This window comes from Hyperolius riggenbachi, chromosome 1 (genome assembly GCF_040937935.1).
Source record: "Hyperolius riggenbachi isolate aHypRig1 chromosome 1, aHypRig1.pri, whole genome shotgun sequence".
Taxonomy (NCBI): Eukaryota; Metazoa; Chordata; class Amphibia; order Anura; family Hyperoliidae; genus Hyperolius; species Hyperolius riggenbachi.
This window is the reverse complement of record NC_090646.1, coordinates 52485965-52505310: the sequence shown is the minus strand read 5'-3', so window position 1 is coordinate 52505310 and position 19346 is coordinate 52485965. Positions and strand designations below refer to the sequence as shown.

General features: G+C 47.4%; 1 protein-coding gene across 3 annotated transcripts in view; it reads right to left on the bottom strand.

Moving 5' to 3' along the window:
• The window catches only part of EXOC6B (exocyst complex component 6B), a 416257-nt gene that overhangs the window by 166364 nt on the left and 230547 nt on the right, over positions 1-19346 (bottom strand). The gene's annotated exons all lie outside the window — the stretch shown is intronic.

Genomic DNA, 19346 nt, shown 5'->3' with positions numbered 1-19346 from the left:
CAAAATTCAGACAGTTGCCGACACTGCCACAAGATATGAAGAAAACCTGCCAACTGCTCTCCACACTCTACTAGGTTTCATACAACTCTACATGTTGCTAGGTAACGCTCATTTACTATAACATGAAGGGCTTTAAAGCAGACCTAAGCTCTTGCACAGCAGACAAGAAAAACAGTTGCTGAGAAAGTCGCTGTGTGTGTTTATGGAGATACGCCTGTCTAATTAACCCCTTATCGGCAAGTAATTAGCCAGGGCTGTCAGCTGTGTCTGAGCTGTGCAGCAGTGGACCCAGATTCTGTGCTAATATGTAAACACTGGAGATTAACCCTTTCTGTGTTCCTAGGAATTCCAATTCCAAGAAGTAAATACTGCAGGATCTCGGTAGGAGTTATATAAGCAGTGGCTAGCTTTCTCGCCTGGGACCCCGGTTCAAGTCTCAGCCGGGGGCATCTGCACGGAGTTTGAATGTTCTCCCAGTGTCTGTGTGGGTTTCCTCCGTGCACTCAGTTTTCCTCCCACATCCAAAAAAAAATCATACAAATAAGTTAATTGGCTTCCCCCTAAATTGGCCCTAGACTATGATACAAGCACTACATGATACAAACAGACATATGACTATGGCAAGGATTCGACTGTGAGCCTCTCTGAGGGACAGTTAGTGGCAAGACAACATACTCTGTACAGCACTGCAGAAGATGTCGGCGCTATATAAATACTAAATAATAATCATAAGTTGTAATGGAGAAATGTTCTTTAAATATTATTATGCTGTTTATGTCTTAGAGCAGAGAGGAAGTGCCTAATTTAGGTGTGCTTTATACAAACAGTAAAATCGTTCAACAAAAACAAAACGCAAAGACAGAACAGAGCAAAGTAATTGGCAGGAACAGAATGGTGGGTGTGGAACGGATGGGTAAGCGGGGAAGAGATAGTGATGAAGAGAAGACGAGAGAAAGCCAAGCTATGAAAGTTAGGCCTCCGCTGGCCACATCTACCCAATCAGATGATTTCTATTATGAAGGCTAATGATTATTTCCTATATGATTCTTTAATCCCTCATTAGAGCTCTCCACGGGATCATTAAGGAATATTAGGCCATTACATCCGATTTGCCGATGACATAAAAGAAGCACTTAATTACCACCTCCACCTTTTCCTGCCAATTTATAATGAAGATGAATAAACTCTGAGATGGCTCTGCTGCCTGGCCGTCTTCCCTTTCTCCGTCCAAAACTGAAGCATCTAAAGCCAAGAAGGCTATTATCCATGCGTAGGTACTGAGGATCTGACGTATGGCGCGGCAAACAACCAAAGAAGGGTATCGACCAGGTGTGTGAAGTGACGCAAAGACTACAATGATGATACAGAGGCACTCAGAAATAAATAGAAACATATGGAAGACGTATGGACCAGTGACACTGTCAAAATGGCGACGTCACCTGCAGCTTAAAGGACCTCTGTCGCGAAAATGTTAAAATTTAAATTACATGTAAACACATACAAATAAGAAGTATGTTTCTTCCAGAGTAAAATGAGCCATAAATAACTTTTCTCCTATGTTGCCATCACTTACAGTAAGTAGTAGAAATCTGACATTACCGACAGGTTTTGGACTACTCCATCTTCTCATGGGGGGTTCTCAGGGTTTTCAACAGCATTTCCTGAACAGCAGTTGCTCCATCCAACTGGCAAAAAAGTGCACAGCAAGCAGGGTGGCTGGCCAGCATCTTTGTATAAATCTTTTTTCAAGGAGTGTCTTTATAAAGAATAAAGGCCATGCTGAGAATCCCCTATGGAGATGGACTAGCCCAAAACCTGTTGGTAATGTTAGATTTCTATTACTTACTGTAAATGCCAGCTACATAGGAAAAAAAGTAATTAATAGCTTATTTCACTCTGGAAGAAACAGTTCTTATTTGTATGTGTTTTACATTTTAAGATTTTCGTGACAGTTCCTCTTAAAGATACAAGACAGGTGACGAATAGGCAGCAACACAAATATTGTTTACAGAAGAAATTTAGGCACTGGAGGCATTTGATGTTATGGGGTTATCTGCTATGCAAACTGGCTACAAATAGCTGTGAGATGGTTAAGGATAGGCATAAGGAAGGGGGTTGGCTAGGGTTAGGCATTGGCCGGGCTGTGTGGGAGATTAGGGTTAGGAAATGGAGGGGGGAGGCCCTGTGTGAGAGTAGGGTTAGGTCTAGCTGTAGTAAAATTTCGGCATCATCACTGTAAATAGTAGAATATCTGTAAATGTTACCAATATTCTACTTTCAGCCATTTTCCAGCGGTCAAATTTCCTTTTTTTTTGCGTATGCCAGATGGTAGCTTTGAAAGGGGAGCTGCTGTCTTAGATGTTACGGAACCCCCCTCCCCCAAAAAAACAAAACGTAACCGAAAAACAAAAAAACAACTCAACAGTATATCACCGGGTTGGTGCTTTTTAAAGTGACTGAAATGTAGGTAACAAAATAATTTAGAAGAATGGCACCGCTGCCACAACAACAGACCAGATTTGTTGCCTAGTACCTCCTGATGCATCTGGCACCAAGCAGCATAATGAACATTGGCTAATATGGTTGTAGTTAATAATGTAATGTACTCTGGCACTAACTTGTGCATTTAGCAAGCACTGACGGCACTTTTGTCAACCACCTAGTGCCTTTTGTGTGTACAGGTGTCACATTTGTTAGGGATTTTACAGGTTCTAGCGGTCAATTTCCATTGGGTTCCAGTGGAGGAACAATCTCTTGTCAGTGCCACCATAACTTTATAGCAAAGCCAGTAAGCACAGTGCTCGTCATGTGAGCTGGTGAAATTGATCCAGCATTATGCTCAAAAGGGAGCGATGTTTTGGCCATGCTTTCTTTGTAGATAGGAGCAAGGTAAGACCACACTTAGGGGCCAAAGCAATTGGCCAAAGACAATACATCTGAACCAACAACAAAACCATCACAAACGTGTGTGTGTGTGTGTGTGTGTGTGTGTGTGTGTGTGTGTGTGTAGTGTGTGTGTGTGTGTGTGTGTGTGTGTGTGTGTGTGTGTATAGTGTATGTGTATGTATGTGTGTGTGTGTGTGTGGTGTGTGTGTGTGTGTGTGTAGTGTGTGTGTGTGTGTGTGTGTGTGTGTGTGTGTGTGTGTGTGTGTGTGTGTGTGTGTGTGTATAGTGTATGTGTATGTATGTGTGTGTGTGTGTGTGTGGTGTGTGTGTGTGTGTGTGTGTGTGTGGTGTGTGTGGTGTGTGTGTGGGTGTGTGTGTGTGTGTGTATAGTGTATGTGTATGTATGTGTGTGTGTGTGTGTGGTGTGTGTGTGTGGTGTGTGTGGTGTGTGTGTGTGTGTGTGTGTGTGTGTGTGTGTGTAGACAATTCACAAGGAGGAAAGGAATCGGGAACGCATCAGAAGCAGTAGGACATTTGTAAAACAGAGATCAACACACACTAAAGCTAGTAAACTATCAGGTTAGAGACATAGGCGTCAATTCACCAGAGAGGATTTACTAAGAGAGAAAAGGTAGGTAGTTTATCTCATGAGGTATTTTAACACTCTGGAGTCAATTCACCAATGTGAGAGGACAGAGAGAAAAATGTTCGATAGCAGGGGATAATGGAGAGATATGCATGAGGAAAGTGTGAGAAAGCAGAGAGTTAGGTAATCGGTATTAATGATTTACATGGGATACTTTTCCTCTCTGTAAGCTTGAAAGTAAAGCATTGTGGGTAGGAGGCGGAGTTTTACCACTACGTGACCAGAGTATTCCCGCCTTTTACTGCCGGATCACATCATAAATCATATCACGAGTGAGTCTGAACTTCTTCACCACCTCTGTCTCAGTAAAATATCAAGAACTGTTCTCTCACGAAAAATACGAGGGGCGATTAAACAGACCCTCCTCCTGCGCCTTCGTCTCCTCATAATAGAAGCAAGCTCTAAGGCCTAGTGCACACCAGAGCGGTTCGGCTGCGTTTTGCGATCCGCTTGCGGCTGCGGATACGCTTGGGTAATGTATTTCAATGGGCTGGTGCACACCAGAGCGGGAGGCGTTTTGCAGAAACGCATACTCCCGGGCTGCTGCAGATTTTGGATTGCGGAGGCGTTTCTGCTCAATGTTAAGTATAGGAAAACCGCAAACCGCTCTGAAAAACGGCCCTTCAGAGCGGTTTGCCAGGCGGTTTTTGCCAGCTGTTCAGTAACAGCTTTACTGTAACAATACATGAAATCTACTACACCAAAAACGCTTCACAAAACCGCAAAATGCTAGCTGAAACGCTACAGAAAAATAAAAGCGTTTCAAAATCTGCTAGCATTTTGCGGATCTGCTAGCGGTTTTTGGTTTGCAGCAGGCCTAACAGAGTAAGCTCAAAAGGCTCCATCTTCCACAGCAGCAGCTGCTGTGTGAAAACCACGATATCTCCAGGTTCATTCAGGGGATAAAGAGATGAAAAAATAACGAATGGCCACACCCCTTTTCTTCCCTGGTGAATTGTGATTTGGAGAAAAACTAACTACTAACTATCACTTATTTATCTCATACTTATCTCACATTTATCTCTTGCATTTCTCTCTGTCGATATTTTCCCCTATACTTCTGGAGAATTGCTATTTGGAGATATCACAGGAGGTAAATTACCTCCCAAGAGATAAATAGGTTGGTAACCTCTGGTGAATTGACGCCATAGTAACTGTATACATTGTACATGCCAGAGTGATAATATTGTATTATGTTCAGGGCTGTGGAGTCAGTAAAAAAAAATCATTCGACTCCTCAGTTTCGGAAACCACCGACTCCAGGTACCCAAAATTGCTCTGACTCTTCGGCTCCAGCTCCTTAGTCTAATACTGTATTTACCAGAGCTGTGGAGCTGGTATAAAATCACCTGACTCCATCTCAGTTTATGAAACTACCGACTCTATACCCAAAAATTGCTCCAACTCCTCGACTCCACAGCCCTGATTATGTCAAGACATTTTAGGCAATCAGCAACTTAGAAGTAAACCTTCTATTACCAAAATACAGAAAAGGGGACACCAAGAGCCCAGTATAGTGTAGTATGTACTGGTTATGGTTGAGATAATGAAAATTAAGTATCGTTATACTTGCAAACGGGGGTTACCACTCAGGCAACCACTGTATAAGCAGGTGGGGAGATTAGACCTGTCCCCACTCAGGATTAAAAGGCTCGTACACACGTCGGATTTTCGCAAACGACACGTCGTTTGGACAGTTTAACGTCCGGTCGTTTCGACGTCAAAATCGGGCGTGTGTGCGGTCAGCTGACAAGACTGGACTTGAATGATCCACCAAGCGGATCGCTCAAGTCCAGTCTTATCAGCTGAATGACAGACTGTACAAACGCCCGATTTGATGTCCAAACGACAGGTCGTTTGCGAAAATCCGACATATGTATGTACCTTAAAGGGACACTTAAGTCAAACAAAAAAAAATGAGTTTTACTCACCTGGGGCTTCCAATAGCCCCCTGCAGCTGTCCGGTGCCTTCGCCGTCTCCCTCCGATCCTCCTGGCCCCGCCGGCAGCCACTTCCTGTTTCGGTGACAGGAGCTGACAGGCTGGGGACGCGAGTGATTCTTCGCGTTCCCAGACACATTAGCACCCTCTATGCTGCTATATGGTATATGATATAGCAGCATAGATGGCGCTATTGTGGCCAGGAACGCGAAGAATCACTCGCGTCCCCAGCCTGTCAGCTCCTGTCACCGAAACAGGAAGTGGCTGCCGGCGGGGCCGGGAGGATCGGAGGGAGACGGCGAAGGCACCGGACAGCTGCAGGGGGCTATTGGAAGCCCTAGGTGAGTAAAACTAATTTTTTTTGTTTGACTTAAGTGTCCCTTTAAGAAGTCGCTCTCCGTACATCAGAAAAAGGGGTATCACCCCTTCACCAAGGGTGGACTTGTACAATTTAAAGTAAAGTAGAGGTGCCAGTAGGATAAAAATAGCTAAAATATTTACAAATAGAGGAGGCAGAGGTAGACTTACCTTCTCCAAGCAGACACAAATTAGTAATGATGCATCAACAAAATGTATTTTTTCGGTACCCAAATTATGGAGTGTACAAAGGTGCGTACACACGTCCAACTTTACGCCTGTCGTTTAAACTGGTCGTTTGAACGACTTGAAGTGCAAACAACAAGTCATTCAGACATCATGCACACACTGACCAACAAAGCGGCCGATATGCTAATTTACATGTCGTTTAACCAACGTGATAATGGACAATGGATTGGATAGAACAATGGACTAGATTACATGACAGATCAAACAACTGTATGTTTGAACGTCTATTAGTTGGACAAACGACTAGAAGTCGTTTGTAGACATGTTCGGACCTGACAGTCGTTTGAACGACAGTTGGTCCAATGGATCTGCTGAGCGGATTGGGCAAACCGGCTGTTATCAGTCGCTCGACAGCTCGTACACACGTCCAACTTGTTGTTTAAATGACAAGTCAAATGACAAGCTGGTCGAAAAAGATAGGCGTGTGTATGTACCACAAATACATTATTTTGTCGATACGACATCATTACTAATTTGTGTCTACTTGGAGGAGGCAAGTCCACCTCTACCTCTTCTATTTTTTAAACATTTTACCTTTTTTTTTTTACCCAGCTGGCGCCTCTGTTTACCTTTACTGCTATTAACAAAGAACACTCAGCACAACATAGAATATACTTACGACGTTCTATAGGTGTGTCTAGTACCAGATGTAATCTCTGTCCATCGTATCATTTCTGAAGAGATTTCACCAGTAGCTGCTTTCAGTGTAGATTCCATCTCTTACCATCACAGCGGCTGTTCAGAAGATCATGTGACTCGGAGCTCAAGCAGTTAGTACATTGTCTATACTGCAGGGACTGCCATAAGGTTTGCTTTAAAGTGATATGTGACTTTTCTACACATAGGAAATGGACAATGGTACTTTTCTATAACAGCCTTTACTTATAGATAATGCAGTTTGTGAGTTGCTTATGGGGGTTTCTGAATGACCTATTTAGTAGCTCACGTGTGTCATACTCACCGACCCGTCTCTGGGTATGTGTGATCTCATATTCTGCTATCCACCAGCCCTGACCTTGTCATTGTCCACTATCCACCAGCCCTGACCTTGTCATTGTCCGCTATCCACCAGCCCTAACCTTGTCACTGTCCGCTATCCACCAGCCCTGACCTTGTCATTGTCCACTATCCACCAGCCCTGACCTTGTCACTGTCCGCTATCCACCAGCCCTGACCTTGTTATTGTCCGCTATCCACCAGCCCTAACCTTGTCACTGTCCGCTATCCACCAGCCCTGACCTTGTCATTGTCCACTATCCACCAGCCCTGACCTTGTCACTGTCCGCTATCCACCAGCCGTGACCTTTTCATTGTCCGCTATCCACCAGCCCTAACCTTGTCACTGTCCGCTATCCACCAGCCCTGACCTTGTCATTGTCCGCTATCCACCAGCCCTGACCTGGTCATTGTCCGCTATCCACCAGCCCTGACCTTGTCATTGTCCGCTATCCACCAGCCCTGACCTTGTCACTGTCCGCTATCCACCAGCCCTGACCTTGTCATTGTCCGCTATCCACCAGCCCTAACCTTGTCATTGTCCGCTATCCACCAGCCCTGACCTGGTCATTGTCCGCTATCCACCAGCCCTGACCTTGTCATTGTCCGCTATCCACCAGCCCTGACCTTGTCACTGTCCGCTATCCACCAGCCCTGACCTTGTCATTGTCCGCTATCCACCAGCCCTAACCTTGTCACTGTCCGCTATCCACCAGCCCTGACCTTGTCACTGTCCGCTATCCACCAGCCCTGACCTTGTCACTGTCCGCTATCCACCAGCCCTGACCTGGTCATTGTCCGCTATCCACCAGCCCTGACCTGGTCATTGTCCGCTATCCACCAGCCCTGACCTGGTCATTGTCCGCTATCCACCAGCCCTGACCTTGTCATTGTCCGCTATCCACCAGCCCTGACCTTGTCATTGTCCGCTATCCACCAGCCCTGACCTTGTCATTGTCCGCTATCCACCAGCCCTGACCTTGTCACTGTCCGCTATCCACCAGCCCTGACCTTGTCATTGTCCGCTATCCACCAGCCCTAACCTTGTCACTGTCCGCTATCCACCAGCCCTGACCTTGTCACTGTCCGCTATCCACCAGCCCTGACCTGGTCATTGTCCGCTATCCACCAGCCCTGACCTGGTCATTGTCCACTATCCACCAGCCCTGACCTTGTTATTGTCCACTATCCACCAGCCCTGACCTTGTCATTGTCCACTATCCACCAGCCCTGACCTTGTTATTGTCCGCTATCCACCAGCCCTAACCTTGTCACTGTCCGCTATCCACCAGCCCTGACCTTGTCATTGTCCACTATCCACCAGCCCTGACCTTGTCACTGTCCGCTATCCACCAGCCGTGACCTTTTCATTGTCCGCTATCCACCAGCCCTAACCTTGTCACTGTCCGCTATCCACCAGCCCTGACCTTGTCATTGTCCGCTATCCACCAGCCCTGACCTGGTCATTGTCCGCTATCCACCAGCCCTGACCTTGTCATTGTCCGCTATCCACCAGCCCTGACCTTGTCACTGTCCGCTATCCACCAGCCCTGACCTTGTCATTGTCCGCTATCCACCAGCCCTAACCTTGTCATTGTCCGCTATCCACCAGCCCTGACCTGGTCATTGTCCGCTATCCACCAGCCCTGACCTTGTCATTGTCCGCTATCCACCAGCCCTGACCTTGTCACTGTCCGCTATCCACCAGCCCTGACCTTGTCATTGTCCGCTATCCACCAGCCCTAACCTTGTCACTGTCCGCTATCCACCAGCCCTGACCTTGTCACTGTCCGCTATCCACCAGCCCTGACCTTGTCACTGTCCGCTATCCACCAGCCCTGACCTGGTCATTGTCCGCTATCCACCAGCCCTGACCTGGTCATTGTCCGCTATCCACCAGCCCTGACCTGGTCATTGTCCGCTATCCACCAGCCCTGACCTTGTCATTGTCCGCTATCCACCAGCCCTGACCTTGTCATTGTCCGCTATCCACCAGCCCTGACCTTGTCATTGTCCGCTATCCACCAGCCCTGACCTTGTCACTGTCCGCTATCCACCAGCCCTGACCTTGTCATTGTCCGCTATCCACCAGCCCTAACCTTGTCACTGTCCGCTATCCACCAGCCCTGACCTTGTCACTGTCCGCTATCCACCAGCCCTGACCTGGTCATTGTCCGCTATCCACCAGCCCTGACCTGGTCATTGTCCGCTATCCACCAGCCCTGACCTGGTCATTGTCCGCTATCCACCAGCCCTGACCTGGTCATTGTCCGCTATCCACCAGCCCTGACCTTGTCATTGTCCGCTATCCACCAGCCCTGACCTTGTCATTGTCCGCTATCCACCAGCCCTGACCTTGTCATTGTCCGCTATCCACCAGCCCTGACCTTGTCCGCTATCCACCAGCCCTGACCTTGTCATTGTCCGCTATCCACCAGCCCTGACCTTGTCATTGTCCGCTATCCACCAGCCCTGACCTTGTCATTGTCCGCTATCCACCAGCCCTGACCTTGTCATTGTCCGCTATCCACCAGCCCTGACCTTGTCATTGTCCGCTATCCACCAGCCCTGACCTTGTCATTGTCCGCTATCCACCAGCCCTGACCTTGTCATTGTCCGCTATCCACCAGCCCTGACCTTGTCATTGTCCGCTATCCACCAGCCCTGACCTTGTCATTGTCCGCTATCCACCAGCCCTGACCTTGTCATTGTCTGCTATCCACCAGCCCTGCCCTTGTCATTGTCCACTATCCACCAGCCCTGACGTTGTCATTGTCCGCTATTCACCAGCCCTGACCTTGTCATTGTCCGCTATTCACCAGCCCTGACCTTGTCCGCTATCCACCAGCCCTGACCTTGTCATTGTCTGCTATCCACCAGCACTGACCTTGTCATTGTCCGCTATCCACCAGCCCTGACCTTGTCATTGTCCGCTATCCACCAGCCCTGACCTTGTCATTGTCCGCTATTCACCAGCCCTGACCTTGTCCGCTATCCACCAGCCCTGACCTTGTCATTGTCCGCTATCCACCAGCCCTGACCTTGTCATTGTCCGCTATCCACCAGCCCTGACCTTGTCATTGTCCGCTATCCACCAGCCCTGACCTTGTCTGCTATCCACCAGTCCTGACCTTGTCATTGTCTGCTATCCACCAGCCCTGACCTTGTCATTGTCTGCTATCCACCAGCCCTGACCTTGTCTGCTATCCACCAGCCCTGACCTTGTCATTGTCTGCTATCCACCAGCCCTGACCTTGTCATTGTCCGCTATCCACCAGCCCTGACCTTGTCATTGTCCGCTATCCACCAGCCCTAACCTTGTCACTGTCCGCTATCCACCAGCCCTGACCTTGTCACTGTCCGCTATCCACCAGCCCTGACCTTGTCATTGTCCGCTATCCACCAGCCCTGACCTTGTCATTGTCCGCTATCCACCAGCCCTGACCTTGTCATTGTCAGCTATTCACCAGCCCTGACCTTGTCATTGTCTGCTATCCACCAGCCCTGACCTTGTCATTGTCCGCTATCCACCAGCCCTGACCTTGTCATTGTCTGCTATCCACCAGCCCTGACCTTGTCATTGTCTGCTATCCACCAGCCCTGACCTTGTCATTGTCTGCTATCCACCAGCCCTGACCTGGTCATTGTCTGCTATCCACCAGCCCTGACCTTGTCTGCTATCCACCAGCCCTGACCTTGGCATGTGACCTCGTCACTACCTGCTATCCTCCAGCCCTGACCTTGGCATGTGACCTCGTCACTACCTGCTATCCTCCAGCCCTGACCTTAGCCTTTTTATTGTCTGATATCCACCAGCCCCAACCTTAGGCTTTTTATTGTCTGCTATCCACCAGCCCCAACCTTAGCCCTTTTATTGTCCGCTATCCACCAGCCCCAACCTTATCCCTTTTATTGTCTGCAATCCACCAGCCCTGACCTTGGCCTTTTTATTGTTTGCTTTCCAGCAGCTCTGATCTTGGTCTTCTAATTGTCTGTTATCCACCAGCCTGACTTTGGCCTGTGACTTCACTATTGCCTAATGGCCTCCAGCCCTGGCCTTTGTAAAAATGATTGTATCTAGACACCTCCATATCACAGTGTCACTTGTTCTCCTTGTCTCCTGTTTGGTAATCTGAGGAGGCACAACGCTGGTGGTCACCGGTAGAACTGAACTGCATTCCAAGTATATGTTATATATCTTTCCATACAATTAGCTCATATAGACTGTTTATATGTGGATCCACCCCATGTACCATAAACAAACTTTAAAGGAGCATCTATGAAAATGTCCAGGTATAAAAAGCCACTTTAGACATTTAGGGCCATATCCTATACAAGGTGATAAGTAGCTTGCAGATGCGAGCTACTTATCACCTTGCCATCGCGCGAGGATTACCGGCAAATCCTATTGCCCATATCCTTCGCGCAATGGCCGATCGTTAGCGAGCATTAACTTAGGCGAAAGCCTGAGCGATGCTCCCTTTTACCGAGTGATGGGGAGTGAGGATTACGCTGTGGTGCTGTCCATCAGCACCACGGCCTCACTCCGCACACATGCGCACTCGCCCGCCGACATCTTCCGCCGCAGCATCTGGGGGTCTCCTTTAATAAGGAGACCCCAGAGCTCCCCGTCGGGTCGCCGCACACTTTAGAAGCTCCCCTACGCAGCTCTGCTAAGGCTCCCCTGTCATTATAAATACCTCCGCCGATCACCCGACGCCTCTCGTCGCAAAATCCATCACGTAATTACAATGTATCTAACACTGTAATTACTGTCGGCATAGGAGCCCGGGCAAAGCATCTTTGAATCTGCAGCCGGGCTCCGCATTGGTCCGCTGCCTGAACCAATAAAATGGCTCAGACAGCGGACCAATGGGGAGCCCGGCTGCAGATTCAAAGATGCTTTGCCCGGGCTCCTATGCCGACAGTAATTACAGTGTTAGATACACTGTAATTACGTGACGGATTTTGCGACGAGAGGCGTCGGGTGATCGGCGGAGGTATTTATAATGACTGGGGAGCCTTAGCAGAGCTGCGTGGGGGCTTCTAAATTGTGCGGCGACCCGACGGGAAGCCCCAGATGCTGCGGCGGCGACGACGTGCGTTAGCTGGTTTAGACCTGCTTTTTGCAGGTCTAAGCTAACGCTCATGTCTGCCGGAGACATGATAAGGGTAATTGGATTCGGTGTTAAGAACTTGCTAGGCGTTTAAATCGCCCAAGCGAGTTCTTTTCCGCCTGGGGGGGTCTAAAGTTTAGTAAGATTAGGCGATGCCCCCATCGCCTAAGTTAAGAACTCGCCAGTGCTTAGCGCTGGCGAGTTCAGCAATAGAATATGGCCCTTAGTGTCAGTTTACAAACACTGGCAGGTTCACTTTAAAGGTCTTCACACGGGGGTTAGGGGCAGATTACTTTACTGCACTAGTAAATCACCATTCTCGGCTTCAGTAGACCTTTCTACGCTGCTCCAGAGAATGAGGGCAAGTCACACCACTCAGTGTTATAAAGCACAGGGGTGATCATGCTGGGAGGAGCTGAACTGCCCCATCCAATGTGCGTTTCGGGTTAAACACGGCATGCATGTTCTGGAACACATTGGCTCGGGTTAACTGACCGTCATGCAGGTTTCCATTGATAAGACACGCCCACAGGGTGCACGGAACACAACACAAGCAGCACCCTGCTACTCACCGGCATTCTGGAGTGAGTGTCAGATGCAGCCTATGGGTGAGAGTGCGACAACTCAGTGATATATCCGGACGAGCCTCCAACCAACGGGATGTAAAGATTGCGATTCACCAATAACTGTCTAATATTCCTTTGGACATTATAAGCCGATACATCTCCTGCATTATCTGGAGGGAGTGATGTGTGCGGCTTACTAGCCACTATTCCAATTACTTCCACCATGGTTCCTGGACCTCCTGTATCTGTGTGATGCTGTGTAGGTCCTGGACACTCCCCCTCCAGGCAGCTCTGCAAGGATTAACGTGCTACTATGTCACTAGCACTCTACCTCCAGAGCCTGGAGGAGAACTGGGCTGCAACAGTCCCATGACCATTCTTCAGATCAGAAATCTAGGTAAGTATTATTTTTACAAATCAGGAATTTGGGGAATGGTGTGGGGCTAGGGGATAATGTTCACTTCTCAGTATTCTGTTTGTTCAGACAGATAAATGGGTCTATTAATCTACTACATGAGAGTTTTGCCAAAGGCAGCTCTCCATATAGCAAACACCGAGGCTTAATCCTTTCAGTGCCTTGTTCAAAAGTACATTTTTCCACAAGAAAATGTTTTTCTCTACGGTTTCCATACATTTTAATGACGTTGTCATGCTGTGGCTAACCTTTTAGACCAGAGAGGAAGTGCTGAGTTTAGTTCCACTTTATTAAAAAGAAAAAAATGTGGGGTTGAAAGATGGCAATGGTTTATGGCAGGTGCACTTTAAAGTGAACCGGAGTTGGTACACTAGGCTTAATTTATATTTACCCGGGGATTTCTCTAGCCCCATGAGCAGCGCTGAGTCCCTCGCAGTCCTCCTCTGCCCCTCCGTTCTGGTTACGACTGCCGGTAATCCGGTCGCCGCCAGTTGAGGTCTTGTGCGCATGCGTGGTTCGGCTGCGCGTCCCCGCCGCACTCCTGTTCCCCGGGGCCTTCTGTGTCTGCGCAGTAGTACTGTGTAGGCGCAGAACGCTCCAGGGGTACGGGAGTGAGACAAGGGATGCACACGCAGCCGAGCATACGCAGAAGGCTGCAGCTGCCCGGATTACCGGGAGTCATAGCGGCTTAATGGAGAGGGCGAGGAGGACAGCAAGGGAGGCCCTGGTGCTCATGGGGCTGGAGGAAGCCCCGAGTAAAGTATAAATTAAGCCTAGTGTACCATCTCCGGTTCACCTTAAGCACTATGTTTGGTATTTAAACTCTACGTTCCTCAACAGGTTCCCTTTAAGCCAAGTATGAGTGTAGCAGAGGTCATATGCCAGCCATGTTTTCATATCAAGACAAGGGCATGATATCTGACCGAGGCAGAACTTCCCTTCCCAGTAGCCAGAACGTCCTGACCCCGGGCTAACCTCTGGAGAAGGATATCGTGATACATGATTAAAGGTAGTGCGAGCTGAAAATAGAGCGCAGAGCCAGCCTGTGTGTACACAACACTTCCTGTAGGAGCTGGCAGGCTCGCCCCGCCATGCCCCGCTCACACACACACGGCCCCGGCGTCTGGTTACCAATCACTCGTCGCAGGACAGAGCGGCCACACAATGGCGGAGTGTGTAAACCTGCTGGTGCTGCCCAGGGTATGACCTGACGGAGGAAGCTCATTAAGGCTAAGTGGCACTGGCCTGATAAGGTTATCAATTCATGGGCAGTATAGAGGACACGGGAAATAAGGACAGAAAGGTGGGAACTATATTTACAACTTTGCAAACTTGAGAATTAATTTAGTTCTAAATTCAGTTTTCTTTTTAATTTTATGGAAATAAAATACATAATTTGTTTGCATTGGCTTATCAGTGGACTACACAAGTGTTTCTCAACATTATTGTAGCGTGTTTTATTGACTGGAAAATCAAGTACCTTGTATTATTGGTATTATCTCCAGTTCTCCTTAAAGTGTTCTGAAACTCCGACATAACATTCAATAGAAATGTGTTCTCCTACTTTTTATTACTCATACAGTTATCATATTTGCTTTTGTGCCTAAGAAATATTGTCTGTTTACAAATTACAAGTTTCCAAAGTGTAGTTTATCATGCCCTAATAGCGGTCATTGCATTTTATTCAAACTGCTTTTTATTATCTTTTAATGAGCTATTCTGAACACTGTATGTGTGTGTGTGAAGCACAGAGAGTTCCTTATAACTTGTTAGACTCTGTTTACACATATTGTAACAACATTGGAATGTAAACAAAGATACTGTTATCACTAGTTTGGATGCGGATTTAAAGCTGAATAGCAGGACAACGTGCTTTGTTTAACCATTTCAGTTCAAAATTTCTGGGATAGTAGCTTTCAAGCTGTGAGGAATCTTTTAGAGCAAAGTAGAAAGGCTGACTTTCAGACCACTTTAAAGTGTACTAGAATACAAAAGTTTTATACATACCTGGGGCTTCCTCCAGCCCCATCCGCATGCATTCCTCCCACGCCGCCGTCCTCAGTCTTCTCCTGCTCCAGGACCGGGTCCCATAACTTCAGCTAGTCGCAGCCAGTCTGCGCAAGAGAAGTGCGCCCTCTACGTACCACTCTGGCGGCATGGGAGCGATCCGTACAGATGGGGCTGGAGGAAGCCCCAGGTATGTGTAAAACTTTTATGATCTAGAATCTCAGGTACACTTTAACTCATTTATTTTGCTAGGAGTAACCCATAATTGCATATCTGATGCTTTTAACTAACTGTAAATACACAGCTTAGTTTGTATGTGATTTATTTATTTTTTTATCTCAAAACCTGCTATATTGAGTAGGAGGCGTTCACCTACCTCCCTGAGCACAAATAAAGTGAGCTCCAGGGTACGTGTACCATGTGTCGAGTACCTACGGTCTATATGACCAGTGAGCTATTTAGTGGGAATACTGTATAGTAAAGGTCTGGGCACACGCCAGATGAAACTCAGCCGAACAAACGACCATCTCAGGTGATATTCCAATGTGTGAGCAGCTGACCCCACTCAACTGCTCAGCCAGTGCTCTTTAGCTCTCCTTGCTTACCCGCGCTCCTACGTGACCCCATTCTCCTGTGCTTCTCAGTCGTCCTCCTGCTTCCCGCATAGCTACAGAACATGCCGCTAGCCTGCAGGCTAGTGACGCGTCTCTCAGTCTTGGCCCTGCAATGCAGCCCACCGAGCAATATTGATCTTGCATGTGTATGGGCCCTATAGACTACCTCTAGAGTCATGACAGACTGTTGCTGGGCCTTAGGGTTAAATACTTACCTGATCAGAGGTAATTGGGACACAGGTGACACTCCACCCCCCTCCCCCCACCTTGGGAACGCAGTCATGGCTCTGAAGTCTGCCAAAGCTCTTCAGAGACCTCCGCCTGTGTTGTCATGGCCTGCCACCAGCTCGGCAGTCACCAATTAGGCCATGGTGAGCTGTGGCAATGCAGATTGGATGTGGCCAGAATCTTGGTGGAAATTTTGAAAAAAAAAAAAAAACCTGCCATTGACACAATTTTAAGGGGGGGGGGGGGGGGCAATCACATGCCATGAATTAGATCAAGTAAGTATTTAACCCTGAGACCTTTGTTGTTGTTTTTTTTTAATTACCCAGATATGACTGAAGCGGAATGAAACCCTGCATTTCTACTTTGCTCTAATAGATTATTTACAGCATATTATATGCAACCAGCATTTTTTTTTTACTAGAACTGCATTCAAAGGGTTAACACAGGCCTTAGAAGCTTCCCTGCCTACAGAGCTGGCCGATTCCGAACTTCACATAATGTTATCTAGTGTTTAATTGTATCAAGTCAGGAATGTAAACAAAGCCTTCTCTCACACTAGGGGGTCTCACAAAGACAGTGAGACAAGCATAAATGCTTTCTGATGCTTTCTGATTAAGTTAGAGGATGAATAAAGCAGTTATAAATAAAATGCAAAGTTAGCTCTCAGAGTAAAAGAAGTGTACTTTAGGAACGTATAATTTCTAAATGACTAATAATACTTATGCACAAAAGCAAATATGCTAACCGTATGGCATATAAAAAGTAGGAAAACATGTTTTTATTGAATATTATGTCAGGGTTTTATACCGCTTTAAGAAAACTTCCAGCCATTGCAGGGTAACAGACTGGGATTCCCCAAGGTCCGTTTTTGTCTGCTTACATCACATGACTGCAAAGGACCAATAGACAGTCAGGTGTGCTTCCAAGCTGTTATCACATCTAAAACTGGGGACTGCGTGGGAATAAAAATATAACATATATAAAGTGAGTGTAACTCGAGGCCTGCATGAGCCACAAAACTACCCGTGAACACCTGCTGAACAAAACCATACAATTGTTTTACTATATATTCTCATAATGACGTGTATGTTTACATCATCACCACATATAAGATGGGAAACAGCCCAGATGGAGTGCAGCAAAGTAGAGGTGCACAGAGCAGTGCAGAGTGCTCCAGCTGGGCCCTTTCCCATCATATGCATCGACAATGTAAACGTGTCATTATGACAGCTTAGTAAGTTTGTAGGCAGTTATATGCTGCCGGCCTCAGGTACATATTTGGGCTGTTCAGGCCATCGGTTACAAATAGATTATATACATTATAGGATTGGTCCAGGTCTCGATAGATAAAGTTCAACATGTTGGAAATTTATCTATCTTACGATCTATCTGCCAAGCAATTAGGCATTGTTCTACTCAGCAGGAGATAAACAGAAGACTATAGCAGGCCATACACTAGGCCGATTCCCCGCCGATCGACAGCAGATTTGATCACTGAGATCGAATCTGCTGTCACATCGTTCACGCTACAAGCTAAATTTATCCCGCCGATCGCTCCGTGCGGGAAATTACCGTCGATCGCCCACGGGTAGGGATCGCGTCGCTAGCGGCGTTCAAGTGCCCGACGACCGACGCAATACAGCTGCAATACATTACCTGCTCCGCCGGCGCGACTCCCCAGGTCTCCGCTGTCTTCTCCGCTCTGGTCTGGTCTCCGTGTCCGGCATGCTTCACTGAACTTCCTGCCGAGACAGGAAGTTTAAACAGTAGAGGGAGCTCTTCTGTTTAAACTTCCCCCAGACAGGAAGAAGTGAAGCCTGCCGGACCCGAAGACCAGACCAGAGCGGAGAAGACAGCGGAGACCTGGGGAGTCGCGCCGGCGGAGCAGGTAATGTATGCGGGGGGGGGGGGGGGGGGGAGAGCGGCGGCAGCACCACCACCACAAATTGTGAACGGTTTCATGCTGAAATTGATTTACAATCTGTTTGCAGTGAAGGCAGCCATACGATCCCTCTCTGATCAGATTCGATCAGAGAGGGATCTACTGTATCTGTTGGTCGAATCTGATGGCAAATCGACCAGTGTATGGCTACCTTATGCACCAGAGATAAATGACCATTCTCTACAGAAAATAATCGAATTATGCATTCTAACAGAAAATCTAACAGAAGAATCTAATGCTGGGCATACACGGCTCAATGTCCCCTTATCAATCGAGCCACTGATGGCTCGATTGATAATATCCGACGTGTCCGATCACCGCGAGGATCGATTCCGCACTCGATACTCACGGCCGAACAATAGCGGCGAATCGAGCGGGAGATTAGAAGAGCCAGCGCGGACAAGCGGGGACGCGGCGGGAGTCGATCAGTGTATGCCCAGCATAACAGAAAATTGTATGGTGTAAATACATCCTAGGCGATGTTATTTACTTGGCTCATTTGTTGTGTTATTATTGTGTGGATGTTCTGTTATAAATATAATTTTCTTTACGTTAACTAACGAACAGCTGCAGATTTGAAAAGTAGAACATTTTAAAAACCACAAAGCTAATTCTTAGAGCAGAACTTCAAATCATAAAAACTATTTTTTCCCCACTGCTGTCAACCTCTTGGAACTCCCTTCAGGCAATCGCACCGTCAGCGCTCATCACTCTTTACTAACCCCCCCCCCCCAAGTTTCAGCTGTTGGATTGATAAGACTGTCAAGCGCTGTGTTCAAAATTATACATTGTGGTCTCCTTTTTGTATTCCTGTGTATGTAATTATTAATGTATACTACTGTTTATGCTTGTATTTTATCTATATTTCTTATCTCTGCTCTGAGCAATTGTATGTGCCAAATCCAATTCTGGGCACGACCCAGTCATGCTTGGCGATAAAAATATTTCTGATTACTGGTGGCAAATTGGGGATTCGGCTGGCTTTTCCCCTAAGGGCACATAGCTTCTCTAAGCAACCAAGCAGCACAAGATACAACCTATAGTGCAGGGGTAGGGTACCTATGGCTCAGGAGCAAGATGTGGCTCTTTTGATGACTACATCTGGCTCACGGACAAATCAGTAAGTTGATTCACTAAGCTACACTGCTCAAGCAGCGCAGTTTAGTGTGGCAACGCAAGTAACATTTTCAAAGTAGGCACACTACTGCTGTAGCCTGCACTACTAACTTACTCACGCTACTCCAAAACTAACGGCTGCTCCAATTGTCCCACTCTGGACCCTGTCAGGTCAAGTGACTTTGTAGGACGAGATCCCCGCACTTTGATTGGCCCGACAGGCAGCCTGTTGGGCCAAAGTGCGGGGATATCGTCATACAAAGTGAC